Source organism: Melanerpes formicivorus, unplaced genomic scaffold (genome assembly GCF_026170545.1).
Source record: "Melanerpes formicivorus ecotype bairdi unplaced genomic scaffold, bMelFor1.0.p_v2 SCAF_11, whole genome shotgun sequence".
NCBI classification, from domain to species: domain Eukaryota; kingdom Metazoa; phylum Chordata; class Aves; order Piciformes; family Picidae; genus Melanerpes; species Melanerpes formicivorus.
Genome location: NW_027142363.1, coordinates 11,826,054 through 11,837,792, shown reverse-complemented (window position 1 = coordinate 11,837,792; position 11,739 = coordinate 11,826,054).

The following is an 11,739-nucleotide window of genomic DNA, read 5'->3' as shown; positions in this document are numbered from 1 at the left end:
TTCCTATGCAGTTTCTCATGCAGCCCCAGCCTACTTACTGGTGAGGTGTTGTGAGAGGCAGAAAAGGTCTGGCTGTGTAAAGCAGTACTCAGTAATAATGAAAACATTCCTGTGTTATCAACACTGTGTAGTAATGAAAACATCCCTGTGTTATCAACACTGTTTTCAGCACAAATTCAAAACATAATCCCACACTAGATACTATGAAGACAATTAGCTCTGTCTCAGCAGATTCTCCACTCTTTATTCCATACCATTTACATCATGCTCAGGTACCACACTATCCAATACATCTTCATTAATCACTGCTGCCCTTCCTCTCCACTGATGTAATGCATAGATATTATTCCCTCAGTCTGTGGAACACCCCTGTAAAATATCTTTAAAATATCCACAAATGTCCACAACTTTGGGCTGCATCTGTTATGGTGGTCACTCAGGACAGGAGAGGTGATGTGCTACGTGGGTATCAGGCACCAAAGGCAGCTCAGATTGGATCACTGCTGCACACACACTACTTCTTGTAAGGTGTATCCTCCATTCATTCAGGTCATTCCTGCTACAGGTTGCAATCATTGTAAGGTATTTCCAACACAATCACCATCCCTGCTCCCCTTGGACCAGACCATCAGGCTAAATTGCAATGAATGCCTCTCCTTGTCCCTGCTATGGCTACAGCCCTACAGGCTGCAGTCCCTTAGGGGCAGACCTGCTCCAAGTAGAGTCAATTTCTCTGGGGGTCTATCTGCTGCGGCATAGACTTTTCCACAGGCACAGTCACTGAGCACAGGCACAGTGCAGTGTGGCCTTCTCCACAAGCCACAATGCCATCAGAGACATACTCCAGTTGTGGCCTTGCCTACAGCCACAGTCCCTTCAGAAACGAACCTGATTGAACAAGAACCTCAAGGGGTGTACGGGCCCTGTTGCGGGCTTTATCTATGTCCACGTGCTTTTTGGTGCTCCAGCTTGACCTCACACAAAGACATTGCCTAAAATTGTGCCTGCTGCAGCACAGACTTAGCCACAGATGCTTTGAGGTGTGGACTTATTCATGGCCACAGGTGCTTTGGTGTGTCTTCCTCCTGTGTAGACTCACCTGCAGGTCACAGTCCCTTTGACTCAAGGTCATGCTGGAATTCCAGCCTGCCCAGTTCAGCAGCACAGAAACAGCAGTGATGACCTGGTCATTTGCCAGCCCAGGAACATTGCCGTTGCTGTTACCAAAATGTTCCCAGGCACAACAGGGTAAGGGGATAAGCAGTACAGCAGTACAATCAACAGAAGCAAAAAGCAGCCACTAACGAGCACTAGACTCCAATGTATGGTAAGGCAAACAAGCTCCCTGGCAAGCACAGGAGCCTACCAAATAGCTGCTAACCAGCAATAACAGCTACAGTCTACAAGCTCAAGTGAGCAGTAGCAGGAAGGGAAAGGAGTCAGCAGCTTGGGTTCATGCAGGAATCAGGTCCTTTGCCTTTGACTCTTCATGTGTAGGGACTCTTTCACCTGCTCACCTGCCTGCCTACCTTGTGATGAGGAAGCCAGCAAAAAAGAGATTCTTATTCCCTAGTAGTAGTAGGAGTAAACAGGGAAGAAGTTTGCTGAGAAGAGTAAGGACACTAGCCTTCATCCTGAGTAACTGGCTAAAAAGCCAGGAAAACCTTGACATTTTTCCCCAAGGAATCCTTTTGTAAAAGGTGTAGCCAAAGATCCAGTGGATCAGGTTCCCTTTTTATGGGTCCCCAGCTCATGGCTACAGGGAACCATTCATATTTATGCAGTAACTGCTGATAAATGTTTGTAACACTCTTAAAATAGAATTGTGGTTTGCCATATCAGATTTGCACTGATATCTGTATTATCCATGCTCAGAGTCAACTTCTTGGCTTCTTCTTGATGCCTCTTTGTACTTTTGTGTTTTCTTTTCCATGGCTTATTCTATTTGTTCAGAATAACAGAGAGTACCCAGAGCTTAATTGTTCTCTTGGCTAGTAGCACATCCTTGAGCTGTGAGCTTGCTGAATTATCTGAAGAACACATGATCCTTTTCATAACTTAGAATCCCTCTCACTTACATGTGGTATCTGCCAGTGCTTTGCTTTCTTACTCCACACAGGGTGCTGTTTTGTTTTGTTTATTTTGTTTTCCCCCAACTAACCTCAGGGTCTTTCTTACATTGTTTCCCATTCCTGGAATTACTCCTTTTCTGCATTTGTTTATTTTTAAAGTAAGGAATCTCTTTCCTTATTTGGACTGATTTTTCATATTATCATACTTGTTCTTTCTACTTAAGTAGGATTTTCCTTCCATGGCCTTCAGAGCCCTTTGCAGGGGATGGGTTAAGTATTATTATTTCAGAGTGGGGAGAACTAAGGCACAGAGGTAAGAAGGTCTATTTTCAAAGGTGCTTGACCCTAGTGACTGATAAGACAAGAAAAAATGGTCTCAAGTTGTTCCAGGGTGGGGATTAGATTGGATCTTAGGAAAACCTCATTGCTGAAACCGTTGTCAGACCTTGGAACAGAGTGCCCAGAGATGCAGTGGGATCACTACCCCTGGAGGTGTTTAAAAGATGGGCAAATGTGGTACTGAGGGAGGGACATGGCTTAGTGGTGGACTTGGCAGTGATCAGTTAACACTTGGACTCGATCTTCTTATATCTTTATAACTTCCAATTTAAATGATCCTATGATTCATATTAAAAACTGTGTGTAGAATTTTTAAGAGCCTTGAGCTCTGGCCATAATAAACATTGACATTATTCTTCAAAGATGATTGGGAAGACATTACACAGACTCAGTACACTGATGTCACAGAGAATTATTTTCTTAGTTCTTTTAATGCATGTCTCTCTGTGTGCAGATGTGTGTTTATACTTAAATATCTGCGTGTATTTAAGTGGTTGGTCAGTTGCTCTCTGAGAGATCATCTGATGCATTACTCACACAAGGTCAACACTCCATGAAGAGCAGCTTGTTACATCGGAAACACACTGTATGAAGCTGATACTGGTGAGGAAGGAAGGCATTTTAAGGAAGTGACTGTGGTGCAGAATTTCCTATTCAGTGAAGACAACTGTCTATTTCTCAGTTTCTTGCAATATATGTTAGAATAGAATAGAATAGAATAGAATAGAATAGAATAGAATAGAATAGAATAGGATAGACCAGCTTCACTGTGGTTCATCTGTTACCACAAATCAAACTTAATTTGCAGTAAAGTTATGCTTTGGGATTAAATGTGCCTCTGCCAACTCTTGAAATACATGACTATTAAAAGAGGAGGCAATTTTAAAACTGGATTCAAAACTAATGTAAGAAAGGCAAAGTTTACAAAGGATTAACTAACATAGAAGGAGTTACTGTCATCCATCTGTTCTGAGCAGAGAGAGGTGGTTGCTCTTTCATTAGGACAATGACAGAAACATTTTCTTCTCTGTACTTTTTATCTGAATTTGGAGCAGGAATCTCAACATCCAGTGCCAGGGTTAAAAGTTAGATTTTAACACTGATAAAGTAAGCCCTCTCTCTTTTTAACTGTCCCTTTGCTATTCAGTTTTGAATGCAGGGCTGTCTGGGAGAAAAGTCTTTCAGCAGTCTAGACTGGCACAAGGTCAGACCACTGCGGTCTGCACAGGCCAAAGCTTATGGAGGTTTTATGGTGGTCCAAAATATTCTGAGCAAATCACAACAAGCCAGCTCACTCCTTTCTGAGCCAGTGTGGTATCCAGACAAGCCAAAAAATTGCTGGCTGTGGGAGGTCTGTGGGTGCAACTGTAGAACTGAAGGAGTAAGCACAACAGCTAAACACACATGGCAGTCCCTGAGCTGTGCTGCACAGAATGGTAGTTCCCTTTTTACTTATTTTTTAAGAACAAACTATTGTCACACCTCCTCTTTTGCACTGCTCAGCCTAATTGTACTCAACAGTTTTTTTACTATTAAAGATGATCATACATGAATGCCATACCCCAGTAGCATCAAAATGAAATGATCATTTCAGAACAGCTCAACAAACTTTTATTTATGTTGCAATTATACACTGGTACACCTGGATTTTTATTCCTCAATGTGAAGGAAATTCCTAGTGTACACACAGGTTGTGTTTGACTTGACCTAATAAATGCTGATAGCTTCTTCCACTTGCACATCCTGAAACAGCTTGTTTCTGCCATTCTTGTGCCATGTTGGTCTTTTTGCCTGTATTATTGTTCCGGAGATTTTAGACTGCAAATTACTTGCTATAGTAGTTGGCTCCCCATAGGCTTGTTGGTAAAAATGGCCCATTTCAAAGGTATAGAGAATAAAGAAAGATGTAGAAACATTGGACTGAGGTGCTCCTATTTTCTTTTGAATTAATGGGGTACCCATTTAATCTCACCCATTCACTGGAGATTTCTCAGTTTTTCTAAGCCCTGCATTACTACCTGAAGGGGGGTTGTAGACAGGCAGAGGTAGGTCTCTTCTCCCAGGCAGCCAGTACCAGAACAAGAGGACACAGTCTCAGGCTGTGCCAGGAGAGGTTCAGGCTGGAGGTCAGGAGGAAGTTTTACACAGAGAGAGTGATTGCCCATTGGAATGGGCTGCCTGGGGAGGTGGTGGAGTTGCCATCACTGGAGGTGTTCAGGAGGAGACTTGACAGAGTGCTTGGTTGCATAGTTTAGTTGGTTGGGTGGTGTTGGATGATAGGTTGGATGTGATGATCTTGAAGGTCTCTTCCAACCTGGTCTGGTCTATTCTATTCTATTCTATTCTATTCTATTCTATTCTATTCTATTCTATTCTATTCTATTCTATTCTATTCTATTCTATTCTATTCCATTCCATTCCATTCCATTCCATTCTATTCTATTTCATCTCTCCTCCTTACTTTCCCACTGCTGATACATCAAGCGAGGATCAATGCTCTATACAGGCAGAGTTTCAATGAGTATATAAAAGCTGGGAGTTAATTAAAACTAGTATAAAGTGCTGTAAGCCTGTAAGTCTTCCAATTGCTGTGTTTACTGGCAACATTAGTACTGGTGCACTTGATTTAGTGATAGAGTTAGGGAGAACGTTGCTATGTAATTTCCAAGTGTATGCACCTTTATGTGAATTTCTCTGATTATTTCTCACACCTCTATTTCTGTTAGCTCTGATTCCTGGGTTTGCTATCTTCATTTTGTTCCGAGCTCAACTGTGTGGGCTGTTCTGAAACTAGTGGATTTAAAACTGGGAGACACTGCCCCTTCCCCCTGCTTAAAGCAAAATTTCTTGTACAGCCCTATACAATTTAATTTTTACTTTTTTTGGGTGTGTGTGTTCATGTTTTGCAATCTAGGAACAGAAAGAAATAAAGTGTGTACAGTATTTTGGTACATAATTTTCAAGTCTTTCCTGACTTTCACTTTCCAGAAAATTGGAATGTGAGCTTTTTTGGCCTGAAGGTGATGCTGTTTCTCTAGGAAAAAGTACTGGAAAAGACATTGAAGAGGACTGCTTCGGAAGTCTCGTAGAAAGTGTTTGCATTAGGTTTAGAGATACACCAATTTATGCTCTTGGATTTTGTGTTAATAAGATTTCACTTATTTCATGCTTTGGAAGACTGAGACCCCTCTTAGCAGGACTCAGACATACTTTTTAAAACCTTCCAGTATATCATTGGCCAGACATTGTTATTTTATTATTATTATTATTATTATTATTATTATTATTATTATTATTATTATTATTATTATTATTATTCAGTGTGTATCTTTAATCTGTCTTCTTGTGTCAGTCATGTGCTTTGATATACTTTCAGATTTGTTGGTGGGAGAGAGGTGTAGTTTCTGTGCAAGTCCGCACAAAAGATGGTTAAGTTTATTTGTTTCAAAGGATTTCACTGTGCAAGTCTAAGAGGCAGAGTAGGGTTTGTAATGTGACAGGCAAATTTCTGAATTTTGGTCCAGCTTGTCCCTTTGTAGGCTCAGCAAACTAGTGAGGTCTTTCTCTTTTCTATTAAGCAATCTTTTGTTGCTTGAAGATTGCTTAAAAACCAGTTCCAGTCTTCGCTGTCTCTAGGATGTGGTTTGTCTCACCTTGGAGAAAAATTAATCCTAATGGGAGACAGAACTTGTTTCATCCTTAGCTTGGGTGGGTGGGGAAAAGTGCCACCTATTGTCTTTGGTGCAGGGTCTGAGATGCCATACTTTTCAGGCAACATGCCAAGCACAAGTCTTGGTTATTTTTGGAGTATGAGGGCATGTATGACTCTAGGATAGGTTAAACAGTGAGTGCAGGATGTTATTCTTTCACATATGCCTATGTTGGGTCTGTGTTCTTCAGCACATTCAGAAATCACGTGGAAAAGGGAGTAAGTAGACAAAGTTTACTGCTAAGTGTGAAATTATGCAGGCAAGAAATATTTTGCAATACTTCACAGATGTTACTGGGCTACTGGATAGATTAAAGTAGCAGGTGAAATTAAATGTTAAGATATGACTAGACACTTAACCCATCTTTACATCATTCCTGAGATCTCTACGTCTGGCTGCTGTATGAGATAGGGCATGGGTATACCTGAATTTTAGATCTTATGAAGTCTGGCTGAGCCTATGTCCTTGTGCCTGCAAATTACAGGAGCATAGAGTTGGACTGCAGGACATCTCAGCTGGGCATGCTTAGGGATAACAGGATTTTGTGAACGTGGGCTGTTTCACTGCCCATGAACTCACAAAGGTTCTTTGTGGAGTTTCAGGTGCTGTGAAAGTTCCAAACTCCATGTGAATGTAATGGGCATAATGACTCCAGGAATACAGCCAAATTCCTACATACAACTGCCACGTAGAAGAAATAAGCTTGCAGGCATACCAAGACATGTGAAACTCAATGGTATGTAGTCCTGGGGGCATTTCACCTAATCAGGGAATGTTTCTCTTTCACATTTGCAGTAAATGGCCTGTACATCAAATCTTCTCCTTGTCTAAGCCTCTACACATGGGTCATGGAGAATCTTGCTGTACAAATTCTGCTCATTTTGTCTGAGATGCCTTGCACTATGTCCTGCCTGCATTGCGTTGAGTCAGGTAGGTAGTGAGCTCTTTCTGGGTGAAGATAGCTGTCAGGCCACGGGCATATAAAAGGTGATTTCTGATCTTTGAGTGGAGTTTTGAGACACTTCTGTAGCAGCAGCGACAAATATTACCTCTCAACATTGTTTATTTTAGAGAACCTGCTAACTTTTCTCTGAAAATTGCTGACTTAAGTCACCTTGTTCACTTTCTCAGGGGATATGCAGGTGCTAGACTGAATCCTTGCTTACCATGATGTGCAAGATTTAATTTGATACTTACATGGTTTATTATGTAGAGAATTGCAACTGCAAACATAATGTTGTACTTCCTTCCTTGGAGTAGGATTGTGCAGTAGAGGAATGGTGACATCTTCTTGTCTAGTAAATACTTTCCACCCTGAAATCTGTCCCATACCAATTGTCTGGAACAAAGCAGCTAAAGATGGGAAGCATTCTCCCAGCTTTATAGTGACTTTTAGATTTGTGTATAAAAATGGAGATCTGAATAAGACTTTAATTTCTGTTTGGATACTCAGTATTGGAAGCTTGCTACTTAAGAGGTCTTAACAAAAGTTTGGTTATATTTTTGTGCAACTTTATATGACAGATAGGAAGAGTGTGCTAGACAGTGCTTGCCCATGGTCCCACTCTCTGCCTGTTGCACACAGTGCAATGTTCTGATGAAAAGGGAGCACTTGAAAACATAACTCATACCTGCTTCAAAACTTCAGCTGAATATCTAGACAGGTATTAAAAAGAAAGTTTTAAGCAAGTACAGGGAAGTATAGTTCATTCAGTTCTAGGATAGTTATAGGGGTTTCTATGGCTAAGAATCATGTGTATATGTACTTCCCAGGTGGGTGGACAGGAAACAGGGCTTATTCTTGCCTTATAATGACACAGTGAAAATCCATGATCATGCTTCTAGATGCATATGCAACAGTGCAACAACTGAAATGATTTAGGTTTGACTTGCTAAGTCAAAGTCTGCCTGAATCATGCCACCTCAGTGAGGTAAATTAAATTAGTAGTGTTTGCAGTAGGGTGGTACAGAATCTGGTCTCTGGTAATTTATATTCATTAAAACCCAGCACTGAGCTAGAAGACTATCAAATGCTTTCTGGAACTGCTAATCACTCAGAAATGGTTTGATTTTTTTTCATTACACTTGCTTGTGAAAGAACTTTAGTCAACATGTCATTGATTACCTGGTAGGAGAGCTACAGAAACTGCACAATCCTGGAGCATATGGGAGCATATTATTCCCAGTGTGAGACCCTTAGTTTCGCAGTTTTCTCAGACAAACATGAGCACAGAAACATGTAGCAAACATTACTCAAAGCAGAACACGCATTGACTGGGATTTCACTGCCTGTAGGTTTTAAATTCAGTGGTGTCCCCAGGAGTTAATCAGTGTGGATGGGAATTATTTTCAGTCTGCACACCAAATGAAACAAACACTTCTAATTTTCCTGGTTTGCTTTGTCTCTTTGCTAAGATGTAAGATAGAAATACCCAAATAATAAAAAGGATGGTGCTGAAGCTGCAGCGGGCAGACCGAGCAGTTATTTTGTATCTGGTGGTGTTCAATACCCAAGTCCCTTGCCTTAGTTTGTTGGGGGAAGGACAACATGCAGCAGCTTTCTTTGGTGCAAAAGAATGAACAATACCAACAGCCTTGGTTTGAGAGATGTGTGGAAACTGTATCTCATGGGCTTTTATTTCTGTTTTCAGTCTTGTAAACTTCAGCTTCTGGAAAGCTGGTGGCTTGGATCCCTGCAAAATTTTTCTCAGTATTTGCCAGGCACTATATCTAACATGAAATGCATGCAAATCACAGTACAGTTGCTAAATAGAGGTAAGGAAACACAGGTATTACTGTATCCCTGCAAGCACTTACATACATCTTTGGTCCTGTTATGAGTTACTCAGCTAGTGAAAGGCTGCAGGCCTCGTGTGCAGAATGCGCTGTGGTGAACCTGGGAAGTAGGCTTTGCAGATGTGGGCAGAAATTTCTCTTTCTGTGGGTATCTTGTTCTTGAGAGTGTTAACTCTGGTGGTCTCAAACACTGAGTCACACTGTTTCAATGTTTTCCCTCCCTTGATGCTTTCCTTCTTGTAAATAATCGCTTAATGGCATGTCAGAGCATACGAAAATCATTGTTAATATTATAATGACATAATTTGCAGCTCAGCTGGCAGTAACCAACTGCAGACTATTATTTCTACATGGGATGATAATTTTTAGCTTGCCAGGAAGATGCATTTTTATTATCTCTGTAATGGGAAGTCCAGAAAAGAACAAAGTTAAACCAGGAATTTGTGTAGAAATGTGTAGGGAGGGTGGAAGGAGTGACCCTGGGGAGTCCCAGGGAAAGGAGGAGTGTGGTTAATGTGACCACTGAGCAGTTTCTCCCTCTTGTCAACCCAGTGCAGCCTCAACACCAATGAACCTAAAACCCTGAGCAGTTCAAATTTAAATTTTGTTCTGGGATGTCTCTGAATGTCTTGATACTCTTGGAAAAGTGCAGGGTTTCCTCCTGCAGGGCTGAAGTGGGGAGCTGGAGAGGGAGGACCTTCCCTCCAGCACTGACTTCTCCAGAAGCTTTTGGAGGAGGACAGTGGGTGTGTTGGTTTTTGTTTTGGTGTTTGTTTGGTTGGTTTTTTGTAGCTCATTAGTTCTTTATTTCAGAAAAGTTCAAGGTCTTTGCCAATGCTTTTAATATTTGTAGCCAGCATCCCAGGCTTGTGGAGAGCAGCAAAACTACCACCTTAGCAAGACTCAGCATTTCCCTTCTTCTCATTTGCTTGCTTGTGGTTTTGTTATTATTTTTCTGTTGGTTTTGTGGTGTTTGTTTGTTTGTGTTTTTGTTTGGTTTTGGTTTTTGCTAGTGGGCACTTTGTTGAGTATGGTAGGTAGCATTTTGCCCCAGCAAGAACACAGCCCTGTCTGACTACTGGACACTCAGTGGCTGCAATAATATGAAGACTTACATAGGGATTTGATTTTTTTCTGTCCTCCTTTTTGTTTTGTTTTGTTGTTTCCCCCCCTTCAAATTAGAGGACATGGGCACAGCTATTGTGTGAAAAATGGCATTGTTTAGTCTGGTTTGTATTCTTTACTTTGGGGAAATAATGTGTAGTTTTGCCAGAAGATGGCAATTGGAAACATGTAGTGTAAAACTCCATTCATTGAATTTTGCAGTTTGGAACACCTTATAATAAAGGGATTGAGTTTGTGATGGGAATGTGTTGTTAATTATCATTAGACCTCTGCTTTTGATTAATGCTGGTAATTAGTTTCTGTCCGTGCCTTTTTCCAATTAAGGAGTAGATGCCTTGGTGCTAAACACCTGGGCATATTATCTAATTAGATGAAAGAAACATGTACTCTCTTTGCAGGTAATTATTTTAACTTTCAGTAACTTCTGTGTACTAAACAGAGGTAGTCTTGTCTCTTTGGATGCTGGCACAGGAAATGTCAAGATACCAGTGAGCAGTGCAGTGGCTGTGAACCATTTCCTGCTGGTAATATTCTTGGTTTACACATGTGAGAAATGATGACTATTTAACTTCTGGCAGACACAGGGCCTGGGAAGAAGGAAACAAAACATATTAAAGATGGAAAGAGATGGAAAGAGATGGAAATATAAGACTGTGCATCCCAGCTCCTTAAATCAACTTAGAGAAAAAATCTTGCATTGCTTTCAGAAGGAGTAACCACCTGAACTCATTTAAGGGCCTGATGGAGTCTGCTGATGGATGTATTTGCGAACTCTCTACTTCTCATTGAGGACTGGCAGAAGCAGCCTCTTATGCAATGGGCTCCCAGGACACCTCAGGAGATGGAAAAGGATTAGCTTCAGGAAACAGCCTGCTGTCCCTCAGCTGCACCTCTCTCTGGTCTCCTTCCTGAAGAAGCTGCTTAAATCCACCTGAAAATGACAGTAACATCTGCCAGGGGAAATGTGACAGAAGTGAATGTTGTATTGTGTGGATCTGGCTGTCACATGCCCCTATGTGGGTCTGTGCTCTCTCCCTCTCCTGTGGGATGGGTTATGTGGAGTTCCTGTCACTCTCTTACTTGCTGTCAGGATCTGAGGTGCTGTCTTTCATCTCCAAATTCTCCCCATGGATGGTTATGGTTCTGGCTCTCTCTCTGGGGGACAAGACAACCTCTGAGAATAGAAATCAGTTAGCAAAACCCATCTATCGATCCCTAGTTTTGAATCCCAGAAGCTGTTCAAAACAGGAGACTTTTGAAAGAGCTTTGTCTCTCCAGTGATCTTTGTCAGTTGCAATTTGAAGATCCTGGTTCTGATGAACCTGCACAGTGGAGGTAGTGTACAAAAGAGATGCATCCTATAGACTGTATCTCCAAGTAAGCATCTGACTCTATTTAGTCTAAAGAAATAAAGGAAAGTTTCAGACTCAAGGAACTTACCAGCTAAATTTGAAATATAGGGACCACTGTATCTGAAGTATGGGTTATCCACATTCTAATCTTAAGAAAAAGCAAACAAGCAAACAAAGAATAAAATCCAACACAACATACAAAAACCCAAACCCCCAAAAACACAAAATGGAAAGAAAAGGAATAAATTGTAACTGAGTTTTGCATGCATTGGTGAGGACAGGGAAAGGCCTCACAGATGTCAGTGTGAGATAGATGGGACGCAGAAAGATGGCTGTAGTGTAAGG